General features: G+C 42.6%; 1 protein-coding gene across 1 annotated transcript in view; it reads right to left on the bottom strand.

The window, feature by feature from the left end:
* LOC122814108 (extracellular calcium-sensing receptor-like) overlaps positions 1–27,783 on the bottom strand; it is a 172,321-nt gene that overhangs the window by 17,587 nt on the left and 126,951 nt on the right. The gene's annotated exons all lie outside the window — the stretch shown is intronic.

Genomic DNA, 27,783 nt, shown 5'->3' with positions numbered 1-27,783 from the left:
ATGCTTAGCAGAAAAGCTTAAAATTTTTGACTCTAAATTACTAAAATTAAAGAAACTGCAGCTCGAGTCTGCGTATTTTAAACAATGCATTAATGAAAATATTGTTCCAAAAGGCCTACGGAATAATTTTACGCCTTCTGGTTTAATTTCAGACCACGACTTTTTGGTGGAGTTAGAGGCACTATTTCAAAAACAGGGTGCCGAGTTAATGCATGTAATTATTAAACATTATGGTGTAAATGTTGATGTTGTTTTAAAAGAAATTAATGACTTAGACAATGAGATCAAGCAACATTTAGATTTTAGCAGATACCAGTTCAATTATGGACGTATTCTGTCCAGCATTGATACATTACTACTTAAATTAAAGGGTAACAAGAGTAAAAAATTGAGTAGGGACAGAGAAGCTTATGGTAAAAATGCTGCTTATCCTAACCTCAAAGGGACTAGACATGTACGTATTAGTAGTAACAATGAACACCCTTGCCAAACACTAGGTGAGGATGAGAATAGGGTAGAAGACTTTGATGAAGATGACACTGGGAATGTCTATGTTACCCCAACACCTAGAAGGAGTAATAGAATAAAGGGTTTTGTTAAAGATAAAGGCAATCACGATAGAAGTGACAAAGGTTCCAATGACAACAGGAACCAAACTACTCAGAATACAAGGAATGGTAATAACAATAACAAAAATTTTTTTAGGACAACGCAGCAAGAAGACCTACAGGAACAGAACATAGTAGGAAATCCCTCCCTGGTGGTCCCTACACGTTACTCCCTTGTCGTAGATAGTTCTAGGACGGCAGATGCTGATGATTTAAGTTCACCTTCCCAAATGGGGGCTCCTGTTATTCTTTCTAACACGAATGGTGATTTCACCATTTATAATTTCTCTGACATTATTTTGGATCAACAATTGATAGAAATGTTGGCTTTCGGAAACACTTTTGTTCCGACTTCCTATGGAAATGTTGCTAAAGAAATTATTGAACTTAAGTGCTTCGTAAGAAAAATGAATCTTAAGTTATTGTTCAACCATGAAATAGAGGTTGTGAATCAAGGGGAAGTAAACACCACCCCTAATGTGGGTACACTAAGATTGTCTAGTGTTTTCAACCCCCCATTAAATCCCACACTAGAATTGTTCGAGAACATGTGTGAACATGACTTTAGGTTTCTGGGTAAAAAACATAATGAACACAACAGGACTACAATTTCTAACATTACCAAAGAACAACGGCTACTTTTGGATGAACTTTGTCAGCTACCTATACGGGTGTTAAAACCCGACAAGGGAGGAGGTCTGGTGATTTTCCATAATGTCACCTATAATGAGAAAATGACTTCTCTCCTTGACAGTGACGCTTATACAAAAGCTTCAAAAAATGAAGTTAATGGCTCTACACAAAAGATTAGGGGATACTTTAGGGATCTCTTCTTAACGGGGAAAATTGATATTAAAACATACAATTATATTGACATCATGTCTTCCAAGATCCCCGTTATGTTTGGGATCCCTAAAATTCATAAAAGTGTGACTGATCCCCCGATGAGAGCTTTAATCGACAGCAGATCATCTATTACTTATCCATGTTCCAAACTAATTTCACACATTTTGGATAAATACATTAAGTGTATTCCAAGTGTGTGTAAGGATTCGTGGACATTTTTGGACAACATAAACAAATTGCCATACGATGAAGATGACAATCTGTTGACTATAGATGTCATTGACCTCTATACGTGCATACCACATTTAGAAGCGGTTGAATGGACTGGGTCAATGTTACAGAAGTTTGGGGCGCCTAGATTGGAGATCGAACTGGTGACGGAACTACTTGAAATAGTCTTAACCAGCAATTATTTCCTTTTTGACGGTGACTTTTACTTACAGAAACGGGGAGTAGCCATGGGCTCCCCATGTGGAGCTGGTGTCGCTAACTATGTAATGGGGTATTGGGAAGTGAACATCTTGGCTAATCTCCCTGGCATCATGACCCCCGTTACCTTCTACACCCGTTTTCTTGACGACATGTTCCTTTTGTTTAGAGGGTCAGAAAATGAAGCGAAAATCCTGGTTGACCATATTAGCAATTCAACTGAGTTCTTGAGGTTCACTTTTAAATTTTCTACGACTGAGATGGATTATCTGGACGTCAAACTCACAAAGGACACTTGTCATCAGAGCTTTAAGTCCACTGTCTTTAGGAAAGCCACTTACTGCAATTCTTTCCTGCACTTCACCAGCTTTCACCCCTACAAACAAAAAAGATCTATAGTAAAGGGACAGCTGGTGAGGGCAGGAAGAATGTGTAGTTCCCTAGTGGATTTTGTTAAGGAATGTTCTTTATTAAAGGAAATGTTCATCAATCAGGGCTACCCTGAGAAATTGGTTTGTGACCTTATCGAAGAAGTCACACTTAAAAGATCAAAAGGTTTTTACACCCCTTTATTGCTGAACCAGAAGGTTTCGACCAGGCCTGTTGAGTGCTTTACAGACGTGGTCCTTACAACTGCTTCCACAAGTAATAACCAAGACCATACAGATCCAAATATAGATCTACCTTTGAGTTTCGTCACTACTTTCAGTACCAATTCAGACGCAATTTTGGACATTATTCGTAAGAATTGGAGGTTGATATCTTCAAATTTGTTATTAGTGGATAAACTTGGAAGGGAACCCAGATTTACTTTTAAACGATCTAAAAATTTGAAAGAACTACTACAAAGGGATGTCCAACAACACAGTTTTTTCAAAAGGAAAGGGATGTCCAGATGTGGATTCTGTAACTACTGTATCAACGTCCGAATAGGAGAGACATTCCATGTCAGGGAAAGGAAATTTGTCATCAGACATGCACTCAATTGTGAGAGCAAATCAGTCATATATATTGCCATGTGCAATTGTTGTCCTGGGTTTTACATTGGGAAAACCGATAGGCGACTGCGGGACAGGATGTATGAGCACTTGTACGCAATTAGAACACGCAAGGAGGACAATGCACTGGCCAAACACATCACCTTGTTCCCTGGACACAGCTTTAGTTTCATGGCTATAGACCACGTACCTGTTAAAATGAGGGGGGGCCCTACATCTTTAATTTTGGAAAACTATGAGCTGGATTGGCAATTGCGCCTTGATGCTTTTTGTTTTCCTGGTCTTAATACTAATTGTAATATTGCCCCAGTCCTTAAATTAAAAAGTTATGTTAGGTAACAATTTCCCACAGGTATCATGTAGGCACCTATGACATTAGATCTGACTTGGGTACCAGGCACCAATTCTTTGATCTAACTGGTCAACGTCCTGGCAGGTTGGCTTGTTTATTATTATTTTATTATTATATTTTTTCAGTTCTTTCAACTGATATACTGTGTTTAATCAGCTGACCTGTCTTTGGACCATCTGGGGCGGGTTTGACCTAATATCAAGGTTTCTTAACCAGCCCTAGGGCGCCAGTTGGACGAAATTATTGGCAGTGAGGTGCAGACATTTTAGGTTGTATGAGTACTTGCAAGCATGGTTACTTCTTATTTAGTCTTGCACGTCTTTAATGTTAATATAATAAAATAATAAGAAGATTGAATCAACCTTAAATTGAACAAATATGGGTTCTCCATATATTGGTTATTGTACATTGTATACCACTGTCAATATTTCTTATGAGTTTCGGGACTTCTTCCTGATAGATCCATTTACACACTATATATGGAGTTTGTAATAAACAGTATTGACATCTGGTTGCTGTCATCTGTATTTTGGTTAAGTCGTGGAGATTTAAGTTGCATAAGTGAATTTATCTTTTGGTGTAATATGCGTTTTTTACATAAAGAATGTTTTTAAATATGTTTTACGATTAGGCATTTAGTATGTGTTTTTAAAAAATTAACTTGTCAGGAACAGGAAACAGGAATATGTCACTTCCTGTTTTAGCATTTTTAAACTGGAGTGTTTTCTTGTTTTATTTGTCTCTCTGAAGAAGCTGCAGTGATCTGCGGCGAAAACGCTCTTTTGTTGGTTCAAAATAAAAGCGTTAAGAAGCTTTTGGCTCGGTGGCGATTTTGTCTGTAAACAAGGTTCCTCGTTTTGTTTTGTGAGTCCCTACATATGCTCGATGAGTAACATTTGTGGCCATTACAGTTGCTGCAGGTGTCAGGTAAGATACATCCCAAATGTGGCATAGTAACCAAGCATGGTCGTGAAGAGTATAGGGGCACAATGACTACACATGATCAATATGTGAAACCATGTGGGATATGGTGGGCTATGTAGACGTACTGTCTAACCACTATGGCAATAGGATTGTCAAAGGCGAGAGTACGAACAGGTTGTGTCCCCAAAACCGTAACAACCACTACTGTATGTAATGGATTACAACCTATGTGGTAATGTGTGGGCATTTTGTCATCCTCAAAGGGGATGACTTTGCAACTAATGCATGTAGCCATGGGCCATGGCTCAGGCACCATTCAACCTATCTCTGTGAGACCCTGTATGAGTATGCATGTGCCAGCAGGAGAGCTAATTATGGCACCCAGTTTGCAGTCATCTGCGAACATGGGCAGCCATAACCCTCCTGTGATAGGCTGTACATCACACAAATATATACTGAACAAGAGAGGTCCCATGACTGAGCCTTGTGGGATGCCATGTGTAATTGATGTATAGTCAGACATGGCAACTGCAACACTGAGCATGCGGGTGCTATCCCTGATCCAGGTAGCAATCCATTGTGTCAGATATGTGTCGATATTGATGCTGGGGAGCCTATGCATAATGGCTGAGCGGGGTATTGTGTTGAAGGGTTGTGCAAGGTCCAGGCAGGCTGTGTGGACAACTGTCCTAACACTGATGGACCTGGTAACTGTTGAAAGAATATGAACAGGTCCAACAGGCAAGATCTGCCCACAACAATGCTGTAATGTGTAGGACCCAGTGTCTGTAGGTTTCCCATGTCTATGTGCATGAGTCCCATTACAACACACCCCATAGCTTTGCAGAACAGGCTAATTAGCCTTTTAGGCCGATATTGCCTGTGGTCTGTTGTGGCAGTATTCAGTGGAGCGGGACCACTATCGCTGTACGCCATTCCATGGGTACATATGCTGCAGTAACTCTTATGTCGAACAGTGACGTAATGTGAGTGTTATGTCTGTCATGAAGGCTGTGTACGACACAGGCTGGGACACCGTCTGGTCCCATTGATGCTGTGTTTTCCACTGTGGGGAGGGCAGCACTCACCTGTTTACTCGTGATGTCTGGGAGGTTACACTCTGTTGGTATGGACAGTACCACCTTAGGGGGGATGTGGGGGACACATCTGTACTGAACCTGTTTGCCAGGAGGATAGCAATGTCAGTGGGTTCAGGGTATGTTTAGTCAGTATGCACTAACACACAGCATATCAGTGAGTGTCCAGCCAGGTACCTGAATCAACTGAAGAAGGCCTTGTGAGTGTCCGTCGTGTCTGGTGCAATTGTCCGTTAGAAGCGTGCCTGACATAATTACCCAAGTGATTGTAGCTGTCAGTACAGATCACAGATGCCTTCCCTGTCTGGGATTGTGCTCTATCATGTAGTAGCTTCCTCCATTTGTTGTAAAGCGTATGAATGGCTGGGGTCTACCACACAGGTCCACTGCCATTGCAGGAATGAGTCCAGTTGTTATTTTGGATGTAACGATCCATGCGGTCCACTAGGTGTCCATAGAATGTATATGTAAAGGATACAGCAGTCTGAGCCATACTTACCACTGACCCAGGGTCTCTGAAGGATACCACCGTGGTTTGGAGGAGTGTGATGTTTTCCTATGGGAAGTTCACCAGCATTACCCAGGAAGGGTGTGGGGAAGGGATATGGATGTCCAGTGAGATAAAGTATGTTCTGCCCTTAGCAATGAGGGGTATATCGCAGGTGTGGAACATAGAGTCCCCATGTCGGTGAAGATCATGTCCGATATGTTGTCCCCTCATGTGGGTATGGTGACTGGTTGTGCCATAGCATATGAGTGTAGAAATAGTAGCAACTGTTGGTCGAGAGTGTTGTGGCCTGAGTACTATCCATAGTCAATGTGTGGGTATTTGACATCACCCAATATAATGGTGTTTGGGGAGACCTTCATATTGTCCAATGTTCCCAGGAAAGCTGAGTGGGGTTGCTGAGTTGGAGATTGTGGTCTGTAGCAGGCAACAAACCAAAAGGCCGATTTGCACAATGTTGGGTGCATATGTATGGTCTGTGATGCTGTGTGCAGTGCTACCAAACCAGAGGTATGTATATCTGTGATGTATATGGATACACCCCCTATTTGTGTTGGCCATTCCGAGTTATGTGGTCAGAAAGCATGGTACAAAATACAACCTGGTAGTGCAGGTGTGCATGTGGGAGCCTGAACCATGTGTCTATTAGTGCACAGATATTGCTATCCTCCATACTGAGGAGATTCCTGAGTGAGCGCAATTTGAGGGTAATACATCTGGTGTTGAGCAGCATTACCCTCAGTGTCGTGTACTCTGTAATGTCTATGGAGGTGGTTCTGTCCTTTGAGCCCCGCTTAAATAAAGCACTATGGTGGCAGCAAGTGTCCTAGCCAGTATTCAAAGGTCCAAGGGGGACAGGTGCAAGCTGTCCATAGGGAAGCTATGTGGCATGTCGAGCATGTCACCCCAGGGTGACAGACACTGTATCCCCTTTGAATAACACCAATATGTTAGCCAACTGTTAAATGTGATCAGTGTGTTGGTATACTGTGACATCATACTTGGTGAGTGTAAGACGCTAGACAAGGTCAGGGTAATACTGGGCTGGACTACATGATCACAGAGTTCCTCTATGTTTCATGTCATGTGGTCCAGGGAGGAACATCTGAGGTTGTACGCACCAGCGTGGACAATGATGGAGCCAGTCCTGGCCTTTCTTTGGAGTGACCTGAGTGCATGTGTTATGTGGCGGATCCTGGCACCTGAGAGACAGCTCAAAGTGACTATTCCCTTGTTTGGCCTGGTGAGTGGGACGACAGTGTGTTTGACATTAAGTGCCACCTATAACAAGTGTATCAGGTGTGTTGTTTATCCCAAAGGGCAGTCACTGTGTGGCACACTGACATTGTGAACTGTGTGACATGTGGGCATTGTAGTGGGGTAGCAGTTGTATGTGTGTCTGCTGTGGAGGTCTCTGCTGCTTAGGCAGAGTGTATGTAGAGCCTCCAAATATGTGTACATGCGATAATGTGGTTTGTGTGCTGTCATTATCGGTGTATGTGAGACTGATATGTGGTGTGTGTGGTCACCCTCACCACCTGATAGACTATGCTAGTCATGGGTTGAGAGAGCTCAGTGTCCTGTATGTCAGTATTGTTACATCTCCCACATATATGTGAGTGTGATGTGAGGAGGAGAGGGTTGTCTGAGTACATGAGGCAGATGTGACATTGTGTCATAACCACAATATTCACTAGCTGGACTGGAGAGTACACATTAAACTGACCCCTGGACATGCCAGTGTATTATGATGACATACTCTGTAGCCTGAGCAGAAAGGATCAGTAGGGTCTTAAGTGTGTAAATGAGTATAACCGGGATTAGTGCTCAAGTTTGTTGGTGTTTTGTAAAGAGTAGCTGAGAAGGAGTCCAGACTGAGAATCATGACATGTCCTTCAGCTATGTAATAAATAGTAATGTTCATGCATATATGTGCTGAGTTAGGGACAACCGTACCTTACTGACATTGCCAACATCCTATCAGGCAGGCCCATGTATACATACCCACCTCCCACAGACGATAGTCCCTGACATCATACAAGGAGATATCACGTGTAGAATGGCTGAACAGCTCCCAATCCAAAATCATGGCAGCAATTGGATTACATTGTCTCCCAATATGTGTCATGCATGCACTACAGAACAAACAGACCCTGCACCTGAACAGTCTGTTGAGCCTCACCCACTCCACAGGACCTGGAACCATCGAATGTGTTACAGCAACATAAAGCACTCCCCACATGTGTGGGTGCACAACATACCGTGGGAAGTATAGTCCAGTAAGCCTATAAAGTCTGATCTGCAAGGCCATGGAGTGCATCATGGCAGACGTGATAAACAGAGCTATTGGAAACCGACAAACACACAACCCTATCAACTGTGGTATGTTCATGTGCAGATCATGGTTCCCAAACATGCTACACCATCTGCAAGGCAGCCACCCAGGACATACATCATGGAACAGAGCTACACATGTCCCACATGGACTTTGAACAGCTCTTCATCAACATCACAGACACATGTCGTATCCACAAAATCAACAATCTGTGCATAGATATGTCTTGACATATGAAGGGATGTCAATGTGTCCACAGATAGATCACACAAGGTGAGACTCACGGGGTCCTGTACAAGCTGTTGATACCTGCCAACCTACATGGATCATTCCTGGGATTGCAAAACAATGTGTACACACATTACCATGTCCAGTCTGATGATGTCATCATCCTACAAATATACCAGGAGAACAAAAATCACCCAGTAAAGCATATAGCGCACTGTGGTAATACGTATCACTCTAGTATCATAACATAGTTATGTAGGGATTTGAGCCCTGCAAATGCCAAGTGTGGGGGGGTGTATGTGTGTGGTTTCCTTTGAGAAAAGTAGCCTTTTTGGAGACTGGGAAAACATATTAAAAGAGGTACATCCCTCTTTGGAAAGGCTGATGATGTCAGCATCCTACAAATATTCAAGGAGAACATAAACCACCAAGTAATGCATATAGTGCGCCGTGTTAATGTGTATTTCTCTAATATCATAACCTAATTCGGTAGGGGCTTGAGTCCTGCAAGCGCCAAGTGTATGTGTCTGCTCTCCTTTGAGAGGAGTCGCCTTTTTGGAGACTGGGAAAACACATTAAAAGAGGTACATCCCTCTTTGGAAAGTCTGATGATGTCAGCATCCTACAAATATTCAAGGAGAACATAAACCCCCCAGTAATGCATATAATGCACCGTGTTAATGCATATGTCTCTGATATCATAACCTAGTTAGGTAGGGGTTTATGTCCTGCAAACGCCAAGTGTGTGTGTGTGCGCCACAGGTGGTCAATGCAGTGTGGGTTTTGCTTTTACTACGGTATGACATATGTTTCAAACAGTATGTGCATTCCACACATCGGGTATCTGCGTGTCAAATAAATATGTGTGCATGTGACCTCAATCAGTACATAGGTGTGAAGCCTGCATATGACATGAATACATTTGTAACCTTTGACAGATTGTGCCGCTGCTTCACAAATCATAGGTCACATATGTATGTCTGTGTCAAGCCCAGCCAATGTAGTGATCCGTGGCCAAGGACATCTCTGCACACACACCCATGACACATACTATAGAGTACTGTGAGTGAGGGTAATTGCCGGGCTATATGACAGACATGTTCATACACAACAACGACTGGCAATAATGAACAGTCATTATAGGTGTACACCAGCCCTGTGGATATGCATGCACGCCCCTAATGTGTTATGTGAAACACTGAGGGACCCCACAATACCTATGGATATGTGGATACCAAGGGACAGATGACATAACATGTGTCTGTCTGTACACATTGGTACCCAACATACATGTTCAGGGCTACCACCTATGTGGTACTGTCGGGATAGTATGTATAGTAAATGTGGATGAATATGCCATAGATGGCTTACTGCTATACAGCATGTAGTGGAAAACAGGTATTTGTCTGTATGATACCCTTGTGTAGGATATGCGTCCCATCCAGGGAATGCAGTGTAGGCCAATGCATGCATTTCCAGATGTTGATGGACATATCCCTAGTGTATTTGCATGTACCTAAGAGGGCTATATGCCACACAGGTGTGGTCCCAGGAATGTGTGGTGGTCAATACCACTGGTTACTGTTATTGTATAGTACTGGAAGGATCCAACTGTTACTGAGTTCCCAACAACTGTGAGTCATTTGTCAGGACATCATCTAATGATTGGTTATAGTCATGCTGTTGAGATGGTATATACTACCAGACTGCAGATCATTGACAGATATCAACAGTATCACCCACAGCATAGTGCCAACCCATGTCATACACACATGTGTACCCATGTTAGTACATATATGTAGTAGAATGCATACTAGCCATCGAAAGATACCATAAGATGTTAACAATGTGTAGAACAGGGTATGTCGCACATCCCACTTGTCCACTATGCACGTACATGCAGACAGTGTGCACACACCATGTTCACAGATGTACACCCGCTAATCTGTAATGCACACATCACACACGTACTGTCCACTCACTAACACATGCTGGCAACACTGTACACTTCAGCCAAGTGGCACATGGGTGGACATTACATACTCAGGACTAACACTGGTGTAAACAATGCTACAATGACTATCACAGCTGTGATGCATAATGCCTGCTCAGGTATACCTACAAGGATATCATTACACTTTCCTGTTGTTAACTTGCTACTATTGTTACACTGCTATAATATCACCCTGTGCATCAGAACCATGTTAGCCTGTTCCTGCATCAATGTTACAGATGACAGGAGTGGCACAGGTGTCATCATATGCACAGGGTGTGTTGTAGGTTTGCCAGAGCCTGACACTGACCCATCCAATCGGCATGCCTGTGTGTGTGTGTGTGTGTGTGTGTGTGTGTGTGTGTGTGTGTGTGTGTGTGTGTGTGTGTGTGTGAGAGAGGGACATCAGTACTGCATGGGCCAATGTTGATGTAATGTGTGTGTGTATGTGTGAGCCCTAGTTGTATGGTAAATGTGTGTGTGTCTGCATGCACACAACTCCACCATGTGGCTGCCATTTACGGGCAGTTGAAGGACAGCCACAGCCTGTACCTGCTAGGCCGTACAGATCACTGTCTCCAGCCACGGACACGGTACCTGTGCCTAGCAGGGGTGCTATGGGCAGTATTGGGTACAACCCTGACTGGGTGCTGTCATCAGAGGCAGAGGTATGATGACTGGACCCATATCCCTGCTGGGACTGGCCAGTGCCATGTGCACATGGTCTAGTAGGACAGTGAATGGACAGGCCAGCCCCTGCATTGCTAGGGCTGGTACTGCCACAACGGGAGAGGCTGTGATCTGTGGTCCGTCTGCGACGACTGCCAGCTGATGCTGTTGCTGGCATGCGTCTGTGTCGGCTTCTCATCCATCCTGCATGGTCCTGGCTCATGGCTAACACATCGTGGAGGACATCTAATGTCTCCCTCCAACGGCTATCAATGACCTCGATGTAATTCCGAATGGCACCGGCAAGGTCACAGATGCTGTCATTGATAGCAGTGTAATGGGCCCTCTGCGCCCTTAGTCCCTGTTGGATGTACCGTTCCATACGTGCCTGTGCCTGCATTACAGCCCGGAACATACTGGAGGTTGTAATACCTCTGGAGGCATGTCTGCTAAGGGCAATATGACCAGTGGTGCTCCCCCGAGAACCCCTGGACATCTGCCTATGTGGTACCATTCCAGTAATCTGGCTATGGCTGCTGTGAGGGGATGCACGTGCCATAGGTACCACACTCTCCTGGTCATTGCCAACTGTATGCTGTCCCTCAGCTAAGGCCATTGGTGACGAGGGATGTATTGGCAGTATGAGTGTGTGCATAGATGGGGTTGACCGCTGTGTAGTGTCGATTGGTGGACAAATGACAGACCCTGTCAGACCTTCCTGTGCCACAATACATGTCTCATCATCTCCACTATCAGTGGCGGTGACATCAGTTTCCTTGCTGCATTCAGCCACCCCTAACTCAGCACCTGTGGAAGGAAGACAGGAAACACACTTTACAATCTGTACGTGATGTTAGCACACATGCACACATGCACACATGCACACATGAACACATAAACACATGCACACATGCACACATGCACATAAATACACTGCTCACCACAGCACATACACACACACCAGCAATCCAACACATACACAATAGTGGGTGATGGTGGGTGACAGTATCACAAGGCAAACAATCACCACACACATGTCAGCATGCAGAATATGTGTTGCTCAAGACCATGCAGTACAAGTGTAGACAGCCCTATCTAATGACATTATACATGGCTTTGATGTATGTGTGTAGTTGTTCAGTGATTGGTACACCCTGGAACAGAGTGTGTACATGGACACAACATTGCTGTGCAAGTATTATCTGCTCTGCAATGTCATGTGCACCATCACTCAATGGTATACATACCATGGCTGCATGTGTTATCTATGTAACACATAGATTGCCATGTCTGATGACAGTGTCTGTGTCCATAGCACATAATAGTGGGCACATGTGTAGCAAATGCATGCAATGTACAGACATGGGATGAGTGGTGCATGTAGACGTGAAGGAATCCCAATGCTCGACATGGACATTGTACAGTGGTTATGGTGAGTGTGGGATATATTGCAGATATGACAGTGCCAGCCATGACATGGCATGCTACACGACTGCAACATTAAACACCACACATACCCAATGTGTGTCATGTGACCTATACACCCAGTAGCATTCCAGGACATATATGTCACTCTTTGTACAGATGGCGACTGATGTACAGAATGTGTATACTAGCATATGTAAGCACACACACAACATGCTATGCATGGTGTGTATAGGTGCATATGTTTGCACACACAGAACAATGAGGTGCACAGCAAAGACTGCTATGTGTAGTACTGTGGTCACTGTAACTGGATGGGGTGTAGTACCATGTGCCATCATCATCATCATGCATCTTGTGGTCACTCACGGCTACTACTGTGTGACAGACCACTGCCTAGCATGCTGTACCTGAAATGCAGTGCCGTGGATACATTCACTATTACACAGCCAATTTGTACATGGGTGTATGAGGTGCCCAGTAGGGAGCATTGCCTCACATGACTGTGTTATGTGTTGAAGAGTGTTGCACAGCCCCATGATAGGCCTCTACCCCCGAGGTACGTTATGTGTGTGTGGATGACATGTGGGATACTGAAGTGTGACCTTACAGTGGGTGTGTGGTTACAGCATATGTAGCATGACTTTGTGTACTGCATGTGATAAACGTGTTATGTTGTGTACAGGTGTTGCAACTATGCCTATCCAATGTGCAGTACAGGGTTGCCACAACTGTGTGTCATGCTCTGTTTATTGCATGTCATTGAGGCAGCTACTGACATTACTGAGATGTGCAACGTCTCACAGCAAACATGCACGGCATGCATTATGCATAGGTGTGTTACATGTACATGGCCTACACCTCACCTATGACATGCATATTTCATTACCAACATTGCAGGCATAACACACTCACCAGCATGGATTGGCTGCCCTGCCATCACACCAGAGGGACCTACAAGAATATGAGAGGGTTCGTCAGTGGCCGCAACTGTGGCATTGTTACAGTGGGTATGCTAAACTGCAGTACAACAACAGTCAACAGTCACAGGTGTAGAGATAATATTCAAACTATCCATATTGCACAACACTAGGCAGCTGAACTGCTAAACACACAGTACACATCTCAGGTACACATAATCTAACAATACAGTTAACTGTAGTCTACAGATTGGGCATGTTACCTGCTTGCTCCAGGTGGATGTGCTGCGTGGCTCCGGCCTCCATTACAACACATGTCAGTGGTTGATGTAGCTGTTGTCCAGGAGCCACCACGCTTAGGAGCAGCTCCTCTGCTCTGGTGAGGGGGGATGAATGGCCACCCCTCCACTTGTGGCAAGCTGCTGTCTTTGGATATCAGACGCACGCCTCCGGACTTGTCTAATTAAATCACTGCAGTGATGGAGTACCTGCTCATATGTCCGGTTATGCATGCCTATGTCATTTACCCAACTGACAAGTTCCTGCCACAGTGCAGTCCACTCCTGCTGGTGTTGGCTGCTTCTGGAGAAGAGCATTGTGTACCACTGCAATAGGCTGTCGAGTATCACCTCTTCCTCATCCGATGTATATGCTGGGTTGCGGTGGTGGGCCATCTGGATGAAAAAGATATGAACAATATGTGTGAGAGTGTCCTGTGTCACACTTTACACCTTTACCCACAGATATCACTTTACTGCCATATATACCATCCTATTGTCTGTCAGAGGTTGCACACGTTCAATACCACTTATTGGTTCTCAGGCCACAACTAACTAACACTGCCTGACAGACACTATATATCACACCACTATACAACAGTACCCGACACACTGTTTGTGACACATTGCACAACCTCAAGACAGGGGTGTATATCACACTGATGCACGAACAGAGATGTCATCCATTGCAATGGATGTATAGTACAGGTACAGTAGTACCAATCAACCACCCTAGTCATCGATGCCATAGCCCTGCCTAACAGATGTGTCCAGTTGTTACCATAGGTGGCATACTGCTGTAACAGACTATATATGTTGCTGGATACACACATTTACCTGTAACACACATATGATTGCAGCCATTGTACAGGCTTAATCACACACACACATCAGGCAAACATACAACGCACCACTGTATGCCAACACAGATGAGTATTATCTGTGTACCATATGGTACTGTGTGCCACTACTTACACACCCTTATGTCTGCATTCTGTCCTCTGTGGAGACTACAGGAAACACACTTGACAGTGTTTCCAATCAATTTGATTACACACCATACTGTGCTGTTTAGGCCTACAGCTTCAGCTAGTACTACAGTTCATATTGGTGATGGATTCACTAGCAGTACCACTCACTAAGCATACATGTATTGATTTAGCCTACAATGAGACACCACATTCGTCAACGGAGAACTACGTCACATCATCTGCCGTACTACTATGTCTGCCTAACAGTACATTACACATCAGTTTCTGTCATCACAGCTAGGATAGGCACTACCATGTCAGATACAACATCACATTAAGCTATCACACCTTTACAGACCTTGCACACATTCAGCGTTACACTTATTCAACCTCACATAGCAGTTATTGCATTAAGTACATGTGTGAGTGCATAGTGTCATAGGCAGGTAATATGCTATTGGCCCTAGGGCCTATGACAGCCTAGCCATATGCTACTCTGGCCTTTGACACACATGTACTTTGATATCACTTGCACCTGCCAACCTGAACCACAGAGGTGTTTCCTGGGGTGTATTACCAATCTCCCACACAATCATCAGGGGTATTTATAACAACTGCTAAGGAAGAGCCTTGTTTGCTATTGCTATGTGGTCTATTCCAGTGTATGGCATATCTCTGAGATGGGAACCTATCCCTCCAGCATGTGCCATTTAGTGAGCTGACAAGGTTTAGGGCCCTAGAGCGTGTATCCTGGAGGGATTGTGATATGTTGCCATGGTGGTTGTTACCCAGCTATGGGTGTGACATACCTCTGTATGTCTGGCAGAGGTCACCTCTGTGTGGCCAGTATGCAATACAGTGTACTTGTGGTTTTGTGAGTCAGTCTACATAGAGTATCTGTTTGCAGCCAGTATTACCCTCTGGGCGGTCTGTCTGTGGCCTTTTCACCTGGTGTAGTTGTCATGTGAAGTACATACCACACAGGGCATTGTGATGAGTAGAGGGGAACTGTACCCTATACTTCCATAGCTGGCACACCTGTTGTCATGACACATACCACACAGACAGATTACAGGTGGAGTGTGTCCACCTGTGTCCCATGTTCCCTTATCACACCTTCACTGTTAGGTAGATCTCTACCTATTTGGTAGTTAATGGGTACACTGTTTTGGGAAGGTGGAATGGCACTGCAGTATCAACACTTGTCTACAGTCCATGCCTTGGTCACCACACACCTGTTGCGGTACATATGAACCTGTGTCTCTCTGTCTCTCTCTCTCTCACTCTATATGTATATATATATATATATATATATATATATATATATATATATATATATATATATATATATATATATATATATATATATATATATATATATATATATATATATATATATATATATATATATTATATACATGCATATCTATACACATACATGTACACATCCATTGCTGTACACATGGATGTACATAAAGGCACATGTACAGTCCACCTTTCATGGTGGGAATATCACTTATGCGACAGTTGTGTGATGTATAAGTATGTGATTACATTGCAAGGTGTTGTGCAGAATGCATGTGGGTGTCCTCAGCCCTTGTAGCATTAGCAGGCCTCACTGGCTGTAACACAGCAGATCTGACAAATCTGTCCCACAGCATTTAACCACCACATGACATATATCAACACTACCATAGCTGGCCTTAGGCATAGGCCAACTGGGCGGCTGCCTAGGGTGCCGCTCTAGCAGGGGTGCTTTTCCACTATTTATGTGGTGTAGTAATACAAGGATGGGGGCACCAGGAAGTGTGATAGGGGGTGCCATGGAGCCCTTTTGCCTAGGGCACCAGTTGACCTACAGCCGCTCCTGCACACTGCATGCTGTTTTCTAAGCCACACACTATGACCTACATGGATATATACACATATCAACCTTCACTGACAGCTATCTGTCCACCCTTCACTAACAGTTGCAGTATGTCCCTTGCCCTATGCACATGTGCAGATACAGATAGATACATACTGCTGCCACACATGGATGATTTGCAGTGTGTAGAGTACTCTTCAGGAGCATCTACAACATGCCAACACATACCTGTGAGTTACATACCTTACCTTAGTATTTCCCTGCTCCGTGTGTTACGGTTTTGTAGTTTTTTTTTTATTAGTGTTTTTATTTTTGGTTTTTGCCCTCTATTCAACATTCTGTCTCTGTTTCTCACTCTGTTCTGTTCTGTCTCTGTCTCTGTCTCAGTCTGTATCTGTGTCTGTGTCTGTGTCCGTGTCTCTCTCTCTCTCTCTCTCACTCTCTATCTCACAGCACCTGCAATGATATAATTGCATGTGTGGACTGCAGGTACAGCCTGCTTTTCTAGGTATCTGCACTTGTGCATGTGACAGCCTCTGCACCAGTTGCTGCCCACCATTCAGTAATTGCTTGCAGCCTGCTGTTTGGTGATTGCATTACTCACTTTGATTGCAGCCCACTGCTATAAAATGCTAGGTTAGGTAGGCGTAGCCCTTTCAGATTTCCAAAGTGGGGCTCATGCTTGTTTGCTCTGGACACCGTTGTGTCAGTCTGAAGGTTGATATATGTCTCTTATCTGATGCTAGGGATGTAGCCAGTTATATGCATGTTGTACTCACACCTGAATGTTGCTGCTTCCAGTACACACATCTCAGTGTAGACATGTACACACCCTCCAAATGCTAACACAGGATACATGGGAGTATGTACTTTTTTCTCACTTACACAAATAACTGCCATACAAATGTGGTTATTGCACTGTATTCCTGTGGCCAGTATTAATCCTGGTCTGATACTGTGTGGTGTTTGTAAGGTGCTACTGTAACATTATTCCCTGCTAGGATGGCTGGTTCTCCTTTCACAGTCATGTCATGCAATTCCACAACCACTGCTGGTAAAGACCCACAGAAAATGATTTGTGTTATACCATTCCTAATTTCCATTTACATTCCCTCGTAATGCATTATATATTTATTTCAGAACCAAGTTATTGGTATATCTGCTGTGGCTTAGTGGTAATGCATGCAGTCTATTGTGTCAATGGTCTGGGGTTCGAGACTGACAGAGATTTTTTATTTTGCTGCTCAACAGAACAAGGGCCCTGCCATAGAGTGACTAAGGCACTTTTAAGCAGTGGTAAGCAGGTTTGCACGGGTTTGCACAATGCTTAGCAACGCTTAGCTAAGCGTACACATGCGCACACTCGCTTAATCCCACTTACTACTGCTTACAAGTGCTTACTCCCGCTAACCCCCGTGCTAATTTCTTTTAAAGAAAAGAAAATGGGGAGATAGGAAAGTGGTGAAAAAGGGGGCACAAAGAGAGACACACAGTAGGTAAACAAGCTCAGGATGTGCAGTATGGGTGTAGGGAAGGTCCATAGCTGCCCATTTCTTTAACAGCAACAACTGTGCATATACAATGAATGTGGAGTGAAATTTGAAACCTTCCACCCCTGGGAGCAGGGGGGTGAGGACAACAAAGTATGTTGTACTGCCAATTCTAATTATCAGCTTACATGTTTGTCCAGTGGACATGTGTGCAAAATGGGCAGCTATGTATGGGGTGTAATTTTTTTGTGGGTACAGATTGCCCTTTTTCTTTTTTTTTTCAGGTGAGATTGGGAAGTGAGGTAGAGGAAGTAGGTATGTCCGGGGAGGTAGGTTGGGAAGGTAAACAGACAAGACAGACAAGATGCATACAGGGGCAGTGTATGACACATGGGGTGAGTGAACACAATTGACGGGGTCGGATGTTTGGAAATCGCAAGCCCATGAGCCCACAGATGGTAACAGTGGAACTGAGATCCCCACCAATGGGCAGTCACCACTGAACCTTCACAGCCCTGAGGGTGGCTGTGCTGGGGGCTGCGTAGGATGGGCAGGCTCACCCGTGAGACACACCATTCTCGCCTCAAGCTGGCATACGGGATCAGCGACTGAAAGCTCGACCTCCTTACGCACCACAGCTCGAATCCTTTGAAGGGTGACAGGTGGCCCTTCTCCACCCATGCTTGCATGGGGGGAACGAGCCCCATCCCCTGCAGTGCTTTCACCTGAAGGTGGCACAGGACCAGTGGAGGAGGGGAGCCCGGGCTGGGCACCGGACCTGCTGGTGCCAGGTGCACTTGCCGGCTGAGGAGGGACAGGTGGGTCCGCTGGGACCGGCCTTCCCATACGTTCTGTGATTAGGTGTGTTTAATTACAACATAAGCAAAACAGCATTCCAGATTAGTTGTAACAGCATTCAATAATATTCCCATTAACCCAACACACCAAGGGTAGAACAGTTGAACAGCAAGCATAAGACATGCATATATTGAACCACAGTGGTTATTCCAACAGCATGCAGGGATGTTTGGTAGCAACAGGCCACCATGATTGTGGTGTTTAAACAGGGCACATGCATCAAAGTGAATGCAAATATAGAACAATAGGACATATGTCCCAACAAATACTTAAGATTACACATACCCATTGAGGTGTGGAATTGCATGGTTTATGCACATACAGTAGGGTGTAGAAAAAACCTCGGTTAACATCTTATAATGACCTTTTAGTCTACACTACATTCCTAGTGACTGCAAGTGTATATCCCCTACCTGTATTATTACACTTGCCACCATACATTAGGTTGTGTAATGGGTTTGGCTAGTTCAGTATATGCCTGACCTATATCTGACATACTAACTGTCCAGGATGCAGATGTTACTGCTACATATTTCTTGATTGCATTTATATTTCTTTATCTACATATCTGGGATGTTTTCACATGACATTTTCACTTCAATTTGTACAGAACCCTGCATTTCTTGACACACACTCACATTTCTGGGGAAAAAATAACATGTTACACGTGTGCCAGGTTTACTTATTCATGCCAGCCAGTAACTGACTGTTGTGGACTGTATATATATTTCACAGCTACTAGCACTTCCATCACCTACTTTATATGGGACTGCACAACTCTGGGTTGCCAGCACCTTTTCAAACAGTACTGTTTGTATAATGCAAGGGTACAACAACATTTCAGACTTTGTGACACAGACGCACTCTGGGTTTTAGACCTTTATTAATGACATTACACACTTTTCCGCAGGCTCACTCCTTTATTTGTTTTAACGGTGTATATAGCAGACATGTTCAAGACATATTATACCTTTATTAATAGGTTAGAACAATCTTTTTTCAAGCTTACTCACTTATTTTATATGACAGTGCCTGCAGAGATATTATTCCAGACATATGTTACCTTTCTTAATGGGTTACTACACTCATTTTCTGCCTCTCTGACATTTTTATCTGAAAGTACATGCATAGGACTTATTCAGGCAATTTTATGGCTGTATTATTGGACTATAACACTTTCTTTCATGCTCTCTCCCATATTTTGTATAACAATACATGCAGAATAATTTCTAACCTGCCTGGTGGCACAGCTTTAGCAGCCTATCAGCATAGGCTTGCTGATTCGTAGCATGGTCACCTGCAGCTGTAAAGTAAATGAAGGGATATTGAGACATACCTATCTGTTATACATACTCCATTATCAATTCTTACATACTGCATTCCATGGCTACATACTCAGTTGTGGGGCATCCCGCATCCCACGGGCCTCCTGGATCCATTGGTTCAGGCGATCCTGCTTTCGTCTCTTCAGGTCTGCATGCTGGTAATGGACCTGCTCACCAGTCCGAGGAACGCCTGTGGCACTGGTGAGGTCACAAGCTAACCGGTTCCAATCCTCTGCCTTGTATTCCATCCCTTGGAACTGGCCCTGCAGGAGTCTTGACTCATGACAGTGGACAAGGAACCAAACCATGTATTTGGACTCTTCAATGCCCCAACGTTGCGCTCGGAAGCATATTCCCTCTCCGACACCAGACATTCTAACTGCAGATGTGAGCTACAATCAGTTATGGCATGTATTCCTGCCTGTGGGGCTTAAATATGCCGCATTTCCCGCACTTTTTTGTGATTGGCCATTTTGTAAAATTCTCGGCTGACTGCAGACCTGCTTAGTAATGGTTAAACTACCATTCGTAAGTATATGAATGTTAATAGTGGCTGTTTCTCCTATGTTGCCATGGCTTAGTGGTTCTGTACTTTGCTTCTGATGCACATAGTCTTGGGTTCGAACTTTGTCTTTCATTTTATTTTCATACTATCCAGACAGGCTAGGGGGTGTGGCTGCATTTAAGCAACTTTTCTCTACGTTGCTCCTCGGTGCCCTTCGGTGCCCTGGTTGGTGTGGCGCACACATGCGTGCAAACATATTGTGCTGGGTAAAGCGCCATTGAACTATGGGCAACTCTATTGTGCTAGTTAAAGTGCTAATAAACTATGGGCAACTCTATTGCGCTGGGTGAAGCTCTATTAAACTACGGGCAACTCTATTGTGCTGGGTGAAGCGTTGCTTAACTGCAGGCAATTTTATATCAGGATCCTTTAAAATATTTATTTTGTTTACTGATACATTGGCCATTTCGCTGCTTTTTAGTAATGTTTAAACATTTGTCAGGTATTATTTCATATACTGATTTAAAAAATAAATACGAAGGGGAGTGCTGGGACTCGAACTGTGAATGCCTCTTCTTTGTGCGAATGCTCTACCATTGCACTATTGCTATTTGGTGCGATTTGCATTAACATTCTTTCTTATGCTCTCCCATGTCAGAATTGCTAACTGTAGCTAAGCAATGGGCACACCCGCGCAGCTATTTTGGGGATTTAAAAAAATAAATTTAATGTCTTGCGTTTTAGAACTGTGATAGGGGTTTACAGTATCAGGGAGTGTGGTGTTGGGTGCAGGGATATTTGAGCGGACTCGCTCTTGTGTATTTGCTTTGTTTACTTTTAAAACACTTGCAGGGGCGTGGACATTTAGACTGCTCGGCAGTTCGACACACCCCCTGCTTTCTTACACAGTCCGTATAAGACTTACAGTTGAGTCAGCATGCCCTCATGCATATTCATGGCACGCTGACATCATACCGTTCAACTGCAGCCTCCGAGTAAGACTTATTAAGTCTTACACGGAGGATTCGTGAATCCGGGGGTCAATCTTACTAACCAGGCTGAAGTACTATAAAAAATAAAAATCAAGAGAAATATCATAACATGGTAATTTTTCAGAAATGAACTGTAAGGTATATAAAATGATGTGATATATTCTTGAAGTATTTATTTAATAAACATGTATCTTTTATTACTGCTGTCAGGGAAAGGATCTACAGTTCTTCATTTTGCAACAATACCCCTGATAAACACAGAGCCACAAACATGCAGAATATAATAGTTCAGTATAAAAAAAAGTGAATTTTGGTCTTAACCACATCTATCAAAATAAATACTGTTGCCTTTGAATATAGTTTAAACTAGCCACAGCCAAATGATGCTCACACTAAAATCCAGTATGGCCCTTTTCTACTCCAGCCAGAGCACGGTGCTTTATATTGCTAGTCTATCTACAGTAGCTGCAGCTTGACTAATGTATTCCTTTCAGAAAAAGTGATGTCCAAGGGGGGGGGGGGGCTAGTAATACTTTTTTGTGCAACAAAACTCTTTATTTTTTCTTTGGAAATGATTGCTACCAAACAGATTATTCTGGTACAGCAAAGTTAACTGTTACTATATCAATCTTAGAAATGAGCTAACTTAAGCATAAGAATTTTACCAATTTTAGCTAATCAGTCTCTCTTTTTCCTGGCGGTAAATGCAATCGCTCCTTATACTAACATAAAGAAGTATTTTTCTGTGAGTTAAGGAACTGTCAGCCTCAGGCTTTTAAATTAAAATAAAAGTTAATAAAGGACAATGGGGAATAAAGTTTCAACAGTTAATATACAGATAGGTATGCTGGTCAAAGGGAAACATAAAATAAAAGGTTTCAAGCAGACAGAGTATATTTAAAAACATTAACCAGTCAGCTGGCTAATCTTTAATCCTAATTTTGATACAACATGTTTTCCTCTTCTCTACATGTTATAAAAATTAACAATATTGCAAACACCCATATTAAGGAATGAAATATTTAACAGCAGATAAATAATACCCAGTGGCATACCATATTTAATGGCCTGTGCATATCTCATCTCTGGAGTAAATTAATTACTCATAGTAAATATAGTGCAGCCCTCAATACTTTTAAGGCAAACTTTGATAAATGGATGGATAGCCTCAAGTTCTACCAGAATCCATCTTGTGTCACCCTCCCCACCAGAGGCAGGAGGTGCTTCACGATTATGGTTGCTGGGAAGGCTTTAATGGTCCTTGTACTAACCTGCATTGTAGATACATACTTAGATGTTTAAGATTATAGATCCTACTATCCTAAATAAAATAGGAAAGTAGAGTCAGTGTGTGGAAAGGGTAAATGTTTTTGATAACTGCATTCTGTGTCACAAAGTGGATTAAGAGTCTTGACAAGGAAGACAGAAAATACCTTGTTAAAATGAAACTGTTCTCATCACTTAGGCATAGAATATGATGATAAAGGTTGAAGGAAAGAGTTGATGCAAGTTATGGTGCTAGGAGGTATTAAAGGCTAATCAAAGGAGATGGTTGAAATGAGAGCAAACACAATCAAGGAGATGGAAGAGGCAGAAAAAGATGCTAAGGCAAGGATAGGAAACACGACTCTCTGAAAAGTTAACTGTGCTTGATGCCAGAATACAGATGTCAGAGATGCTTAAGGTCATAATGATTGTCAACTGCAGTGGAAAAAGGAGATGAACATGTATTTCATAGGATGATGGTGAGGCTTAGCAGAAATACTAGTTTTGTTCTTTCTTAACCCAAAAAGGGACAGTGATGGTTAGTACATGGCTGGAAAGCTATACCATCACAACTATACCTTAAAACTAAAATAAAAGTAAGAATAGGTGTCACGGAATCAGAAAAGAGAAAGGATAGTGATGTTGGAGGAATACAGAAAACATGGGCAGAGAACCAAGAAATGAAACAAACATGGACACTAACACTATACCTGAGTAGCATTGCTATGCAATGTGGGGATGTACAAATGATAATGATGATGGAGGAAAGGGGGACATACATAGCATGAGAAGGTAGACACAGCCATTATCATATAAGAATGTGCTAGCAAAACAGAAAAGTAAGGAACATGAAAGTACAGGGACATAAGGTATTTGGGTAAGACAGTAAATGAAGGGATGACCAGCTATATAACAGACAGCATCAAAGTTGTGGGCAGAAAGGAGGAGGAACACCACCTCAGGATAGGGATGTCAGGAGCAGATGTGGACATCTCAATATTCAGGATTGAAAGCATTGGGAGGTAACTGCTGTCTTGGATCAGAGGTCTGGAGGTTAGCCAGTAGGACTATAACAGAAAAGCTAGAATTTTAAATGTCATCCAAATCAAGGCGGAGGAGAAACAGGCACGTTTGGTTGAAGGCATTTGTAGTTAAGATAGGACATACAACTGTGCATTTCAAGTACAGGCCATCTGAAATTTAAAAGATAAAGAGGATGGTACAAGATTCATGGAGTGGTGCATATGGGGACATGGTCAAAGATGAAATATTTGGTCCGGAGGCAAACAGAGATGAGCATACTCAGGGCTATAGACAAGTGTATTTGCAGGAGGCAAAAATGGAGAAGAAGAGAATGTCAAGATGGATATATTGGAAATAATGGGATGTGATCCTAGAGTTTACTGTGAGTAAATATATAAGCAGTGGAAGGGAAGAGGGTGGTAACAGAAAGATGCACAATATAAGGAGTCAAAAGTTCACAAAAGAAATTAGGACAAAAAAGATGTGGTCAGGGCAACTATGATATAAAATATCAGCTAGGGTGTGCAGAACTGATACATAAATACATACATACAGATATTTCAGGCATGGATAATAATATCCTTGCACCCTGTTAATATACCAAAAGAATCATTCTCATAATAAGTGTCCAAGTTGTTCTTAAAATATCTAAACCAGTTCTTGTGTCAATGTAATTTGATAGTCTATTCCATTCATCAGCTATTATCTCAGAGAACTAATTAGTACACTTCGCAATCCTATATTATCGTCTACATAGGCTGATGATTCCCTACTACTTTTTGATAACCCCAAACATTCCCTGAGATAGCTGTCTCTTAAATGCACTATATACCTGAATAATGGAATCTTTTAGATGTATATATGAGAACTGTACAAGATCAGACATTCAGTTGTAATATCCATGCATGCCCTTTGCATATGGTGTTAGAGCAAAGAGAACGTTTTCAGTGTTTATGACACCTGGAGTGTGCCATCACCTGCAAATGTCACTAGCAAACTAAATGCTGGTGTGCATCTTTAGGAGGACAGATTGCGGAAATACTGTAGCTGTATTCATGCCATGAGGGATAGTGGCTGACCATACCATTATGTACTGTGTGCATTTATAGCGGCTACACAAAGAAATGGACATCAGGCTGCTAGAAAGAATCCAAAAGAAAGTCACAAGAAGTGAGTGCATGAAATGGAGGAGAAAAAGAATATGAATAGATGCTAGAGGTGCCAAATTTGTTCTCGCTGGATGATGGAAGGAAGGAAGTGGTGATAAGACATGATCATGCTAGGGAGATATGGCATATGATGGGCAGTGGGAATACAGGAAGAAGAATGTAAGGACAATATACATGAGAGTGCTCTTCAGAGATCCTATTTTATACTCGGGGAAATGACTGCCTGAATGAGTGGGAGAGAGTAAGTTCATAGAACCATTCAGTAGAATATGGATCAGGTAGGAATCCATCCATCCATAACCCCTTTTCCCATCTTGCACATGGGTCAGGGTGTCACTTCCGCAGTAACAATCATCTCGAGCCAAGTTTTACACCACCGGGTGGCTAGCCCTGTCACGGTACTTCATTCACACCACTCACTCACACACACTCTCTCACCTATGGTCAATTTAGAGTGTCCAATCCACCTACCGCATGTCATTGGAATGTGGGAGGAAATCAGATCACTCGGAGGAAACCCATATAACTGCAGCAAGGACATGCAGACTCCGCAAAGAAAGCACCCCAGCTGAGAAGTGAACCAGAGAACCTCTTGCTGTGAGGTGACAATGCTAACCACTGCATCACTGCAGCCACCTCTGGATCAGGCAGAGAATATATATATATATATATATATAAATATATATATATATATATATATATCTATATATATATATATATATATATATATATAGATATATATATATATATATATATATATATTTGTCTATAGAAATATATATATATATATATATATATATATATATATATATATATATATAGATATATATATATATATATATATATATTAATATACAGCCTATGTAAGTCTGACCTTTCTTGGATTATGTAATACAAAAAAAATCGCCAACCACGTAATAAAATTCTGGAGACTGGCACTGAAGAATCACTGCTCGTACGTAGGCTAAGAAATTGTTTTAATTTTGAAACTCCACGAAATACAAATACTTTCTTGGATTATACAGCTCTTTCATCCCTCCATTCTCTGCCTGATCCAGAGGTGGCTGCATATATGTATATATATATATATATATATATATATATATATATATATATTACATATATGTGTGTGTGTGTGTGTGTGTGTGTGTGTATATATATATCTATATATATATATATATATATATATATATATATATATATATATATATATATATATATATATATATACATATATAGTATATATCACTACATTGCCAACCCACTACATCCGTGTCATATAATCGAGCGCAAATGGCCAAAAGCTCCCAACCCCCCCAACCAATTGCTACTTATATAAACCAGCTCTGAGATCATATATCAGTGGGCAAAGGTCATCCTTTTTTTTCAGCCACATATATCTTTATCTGTCTATAAAGATGTACTTCAAAACATCAATGCCCACAAATATTGAATGGCTAAAGATCAATACCATATGATTCTTCTTCTTTCAGCTGCTGCAGTTAGGGGTCACCACAGTGGATCATCTGTTTCCATTTCTTCCTGCCCTCTGCATCTTGCTCTGTCACACCAACTGCCTGCATGTCCTCTCTCACCACATCCATAAACCTTATCTTAGGCCTTCCTCTTTTCCTGTTACCTGGCAGCTTCATCCTTAGTATTGTTTTCCCAATATACTCTGCATCCCTCCTCAGCACATTTCCAAACCAACGTAATCTTGCCTCTCTGGCTTTGTCTCCAAACCTTCCAACCTGGACTGACCCTGTAATATACTTATTCCTAATCCTGTCCACCTTCATCACAACCAGTGCAAATCTTAACATCTTTAACTCTGCCACGTCAAGCTCTGACTCCTGCCTTTTTGTCAGTGCCACTGTCTCCAATCCGTATAACATAGCTGGTCTCACTACCCTCTTGTAAACCTTCCCTTTCACTCTTACTGGTACCTGTCTGTCACAAATCACTCCTGACACTCTTCTCCACCCACTCCATCCTCCCTGTACTCTCTTCTTCACCTCTCTTCCACACTCACCATTACTCTGAACTATTGACCCCAAGTATTTAAACTCAACCACCTTTGCCACCTCTACTCTTTGCATCCTCACCATTCCTCTATCCTCCCTCTCATTCATGCACACATATTCTGTCTTAGTCCTGCTGACCATCATTCCTCTTCTCTCTAGAGCATATCTCCACCTCTCCAGGGTCTAATCTACCTGTTCCCTACTCTCACTACAGATCGCAATGTCATCTGCAAACATCATAGTCCACAGGGACTCCTGTCTGATCTCGTCTGTCAACCTGTCCATCACCATTGCAAATAAGAAAGGGCTCATAGCTGATCCTTGATGTAATCCCACCTCCACCTTAAATGCATCCATCACTCCCACCGCAGACCTCACCACTGTCACACTACCCTTGTACATATCCTGTACCACTCTTACATACTTCTCTTACACTCCCAACTTCCTCATACAATACCACAACTTCTCTCTAGGCACCCTGTCATATGCTTTCTCTAAGTATACAAAGATGCAATGCAACTCCTCTTGACCTTCTCTGTACTTCTCCATCAACACTCTCAGAGCAAACATCGCATCTGTAGTGCTCTTTCCTGGCATGAAACCATACTGCTGACCACTAATCATCACCTTCCTTCTTAACCTAGCTTCCACTACTTTTTCCCATAACTTCATGCTGTGACTGA

Source organism: Protopterus annectens, chromosome 10.part0 (assembly GCF_019279795.1).
Source record: "Protopterus annectens isolate FY-2018-M chromosome 10.part0, PAN1.0, whole genome shotgun sequence".
Classification (NCBI taxonomy): domain Eukaryota; kingdom Metazoa; phylum Chordata; order Ceratodontiformes; family Protopteridae; genus Protopterus; species Protopterus annectens.
This window is presented reverse-complemented; position numbering and strand designations above follow the sequence as displayed.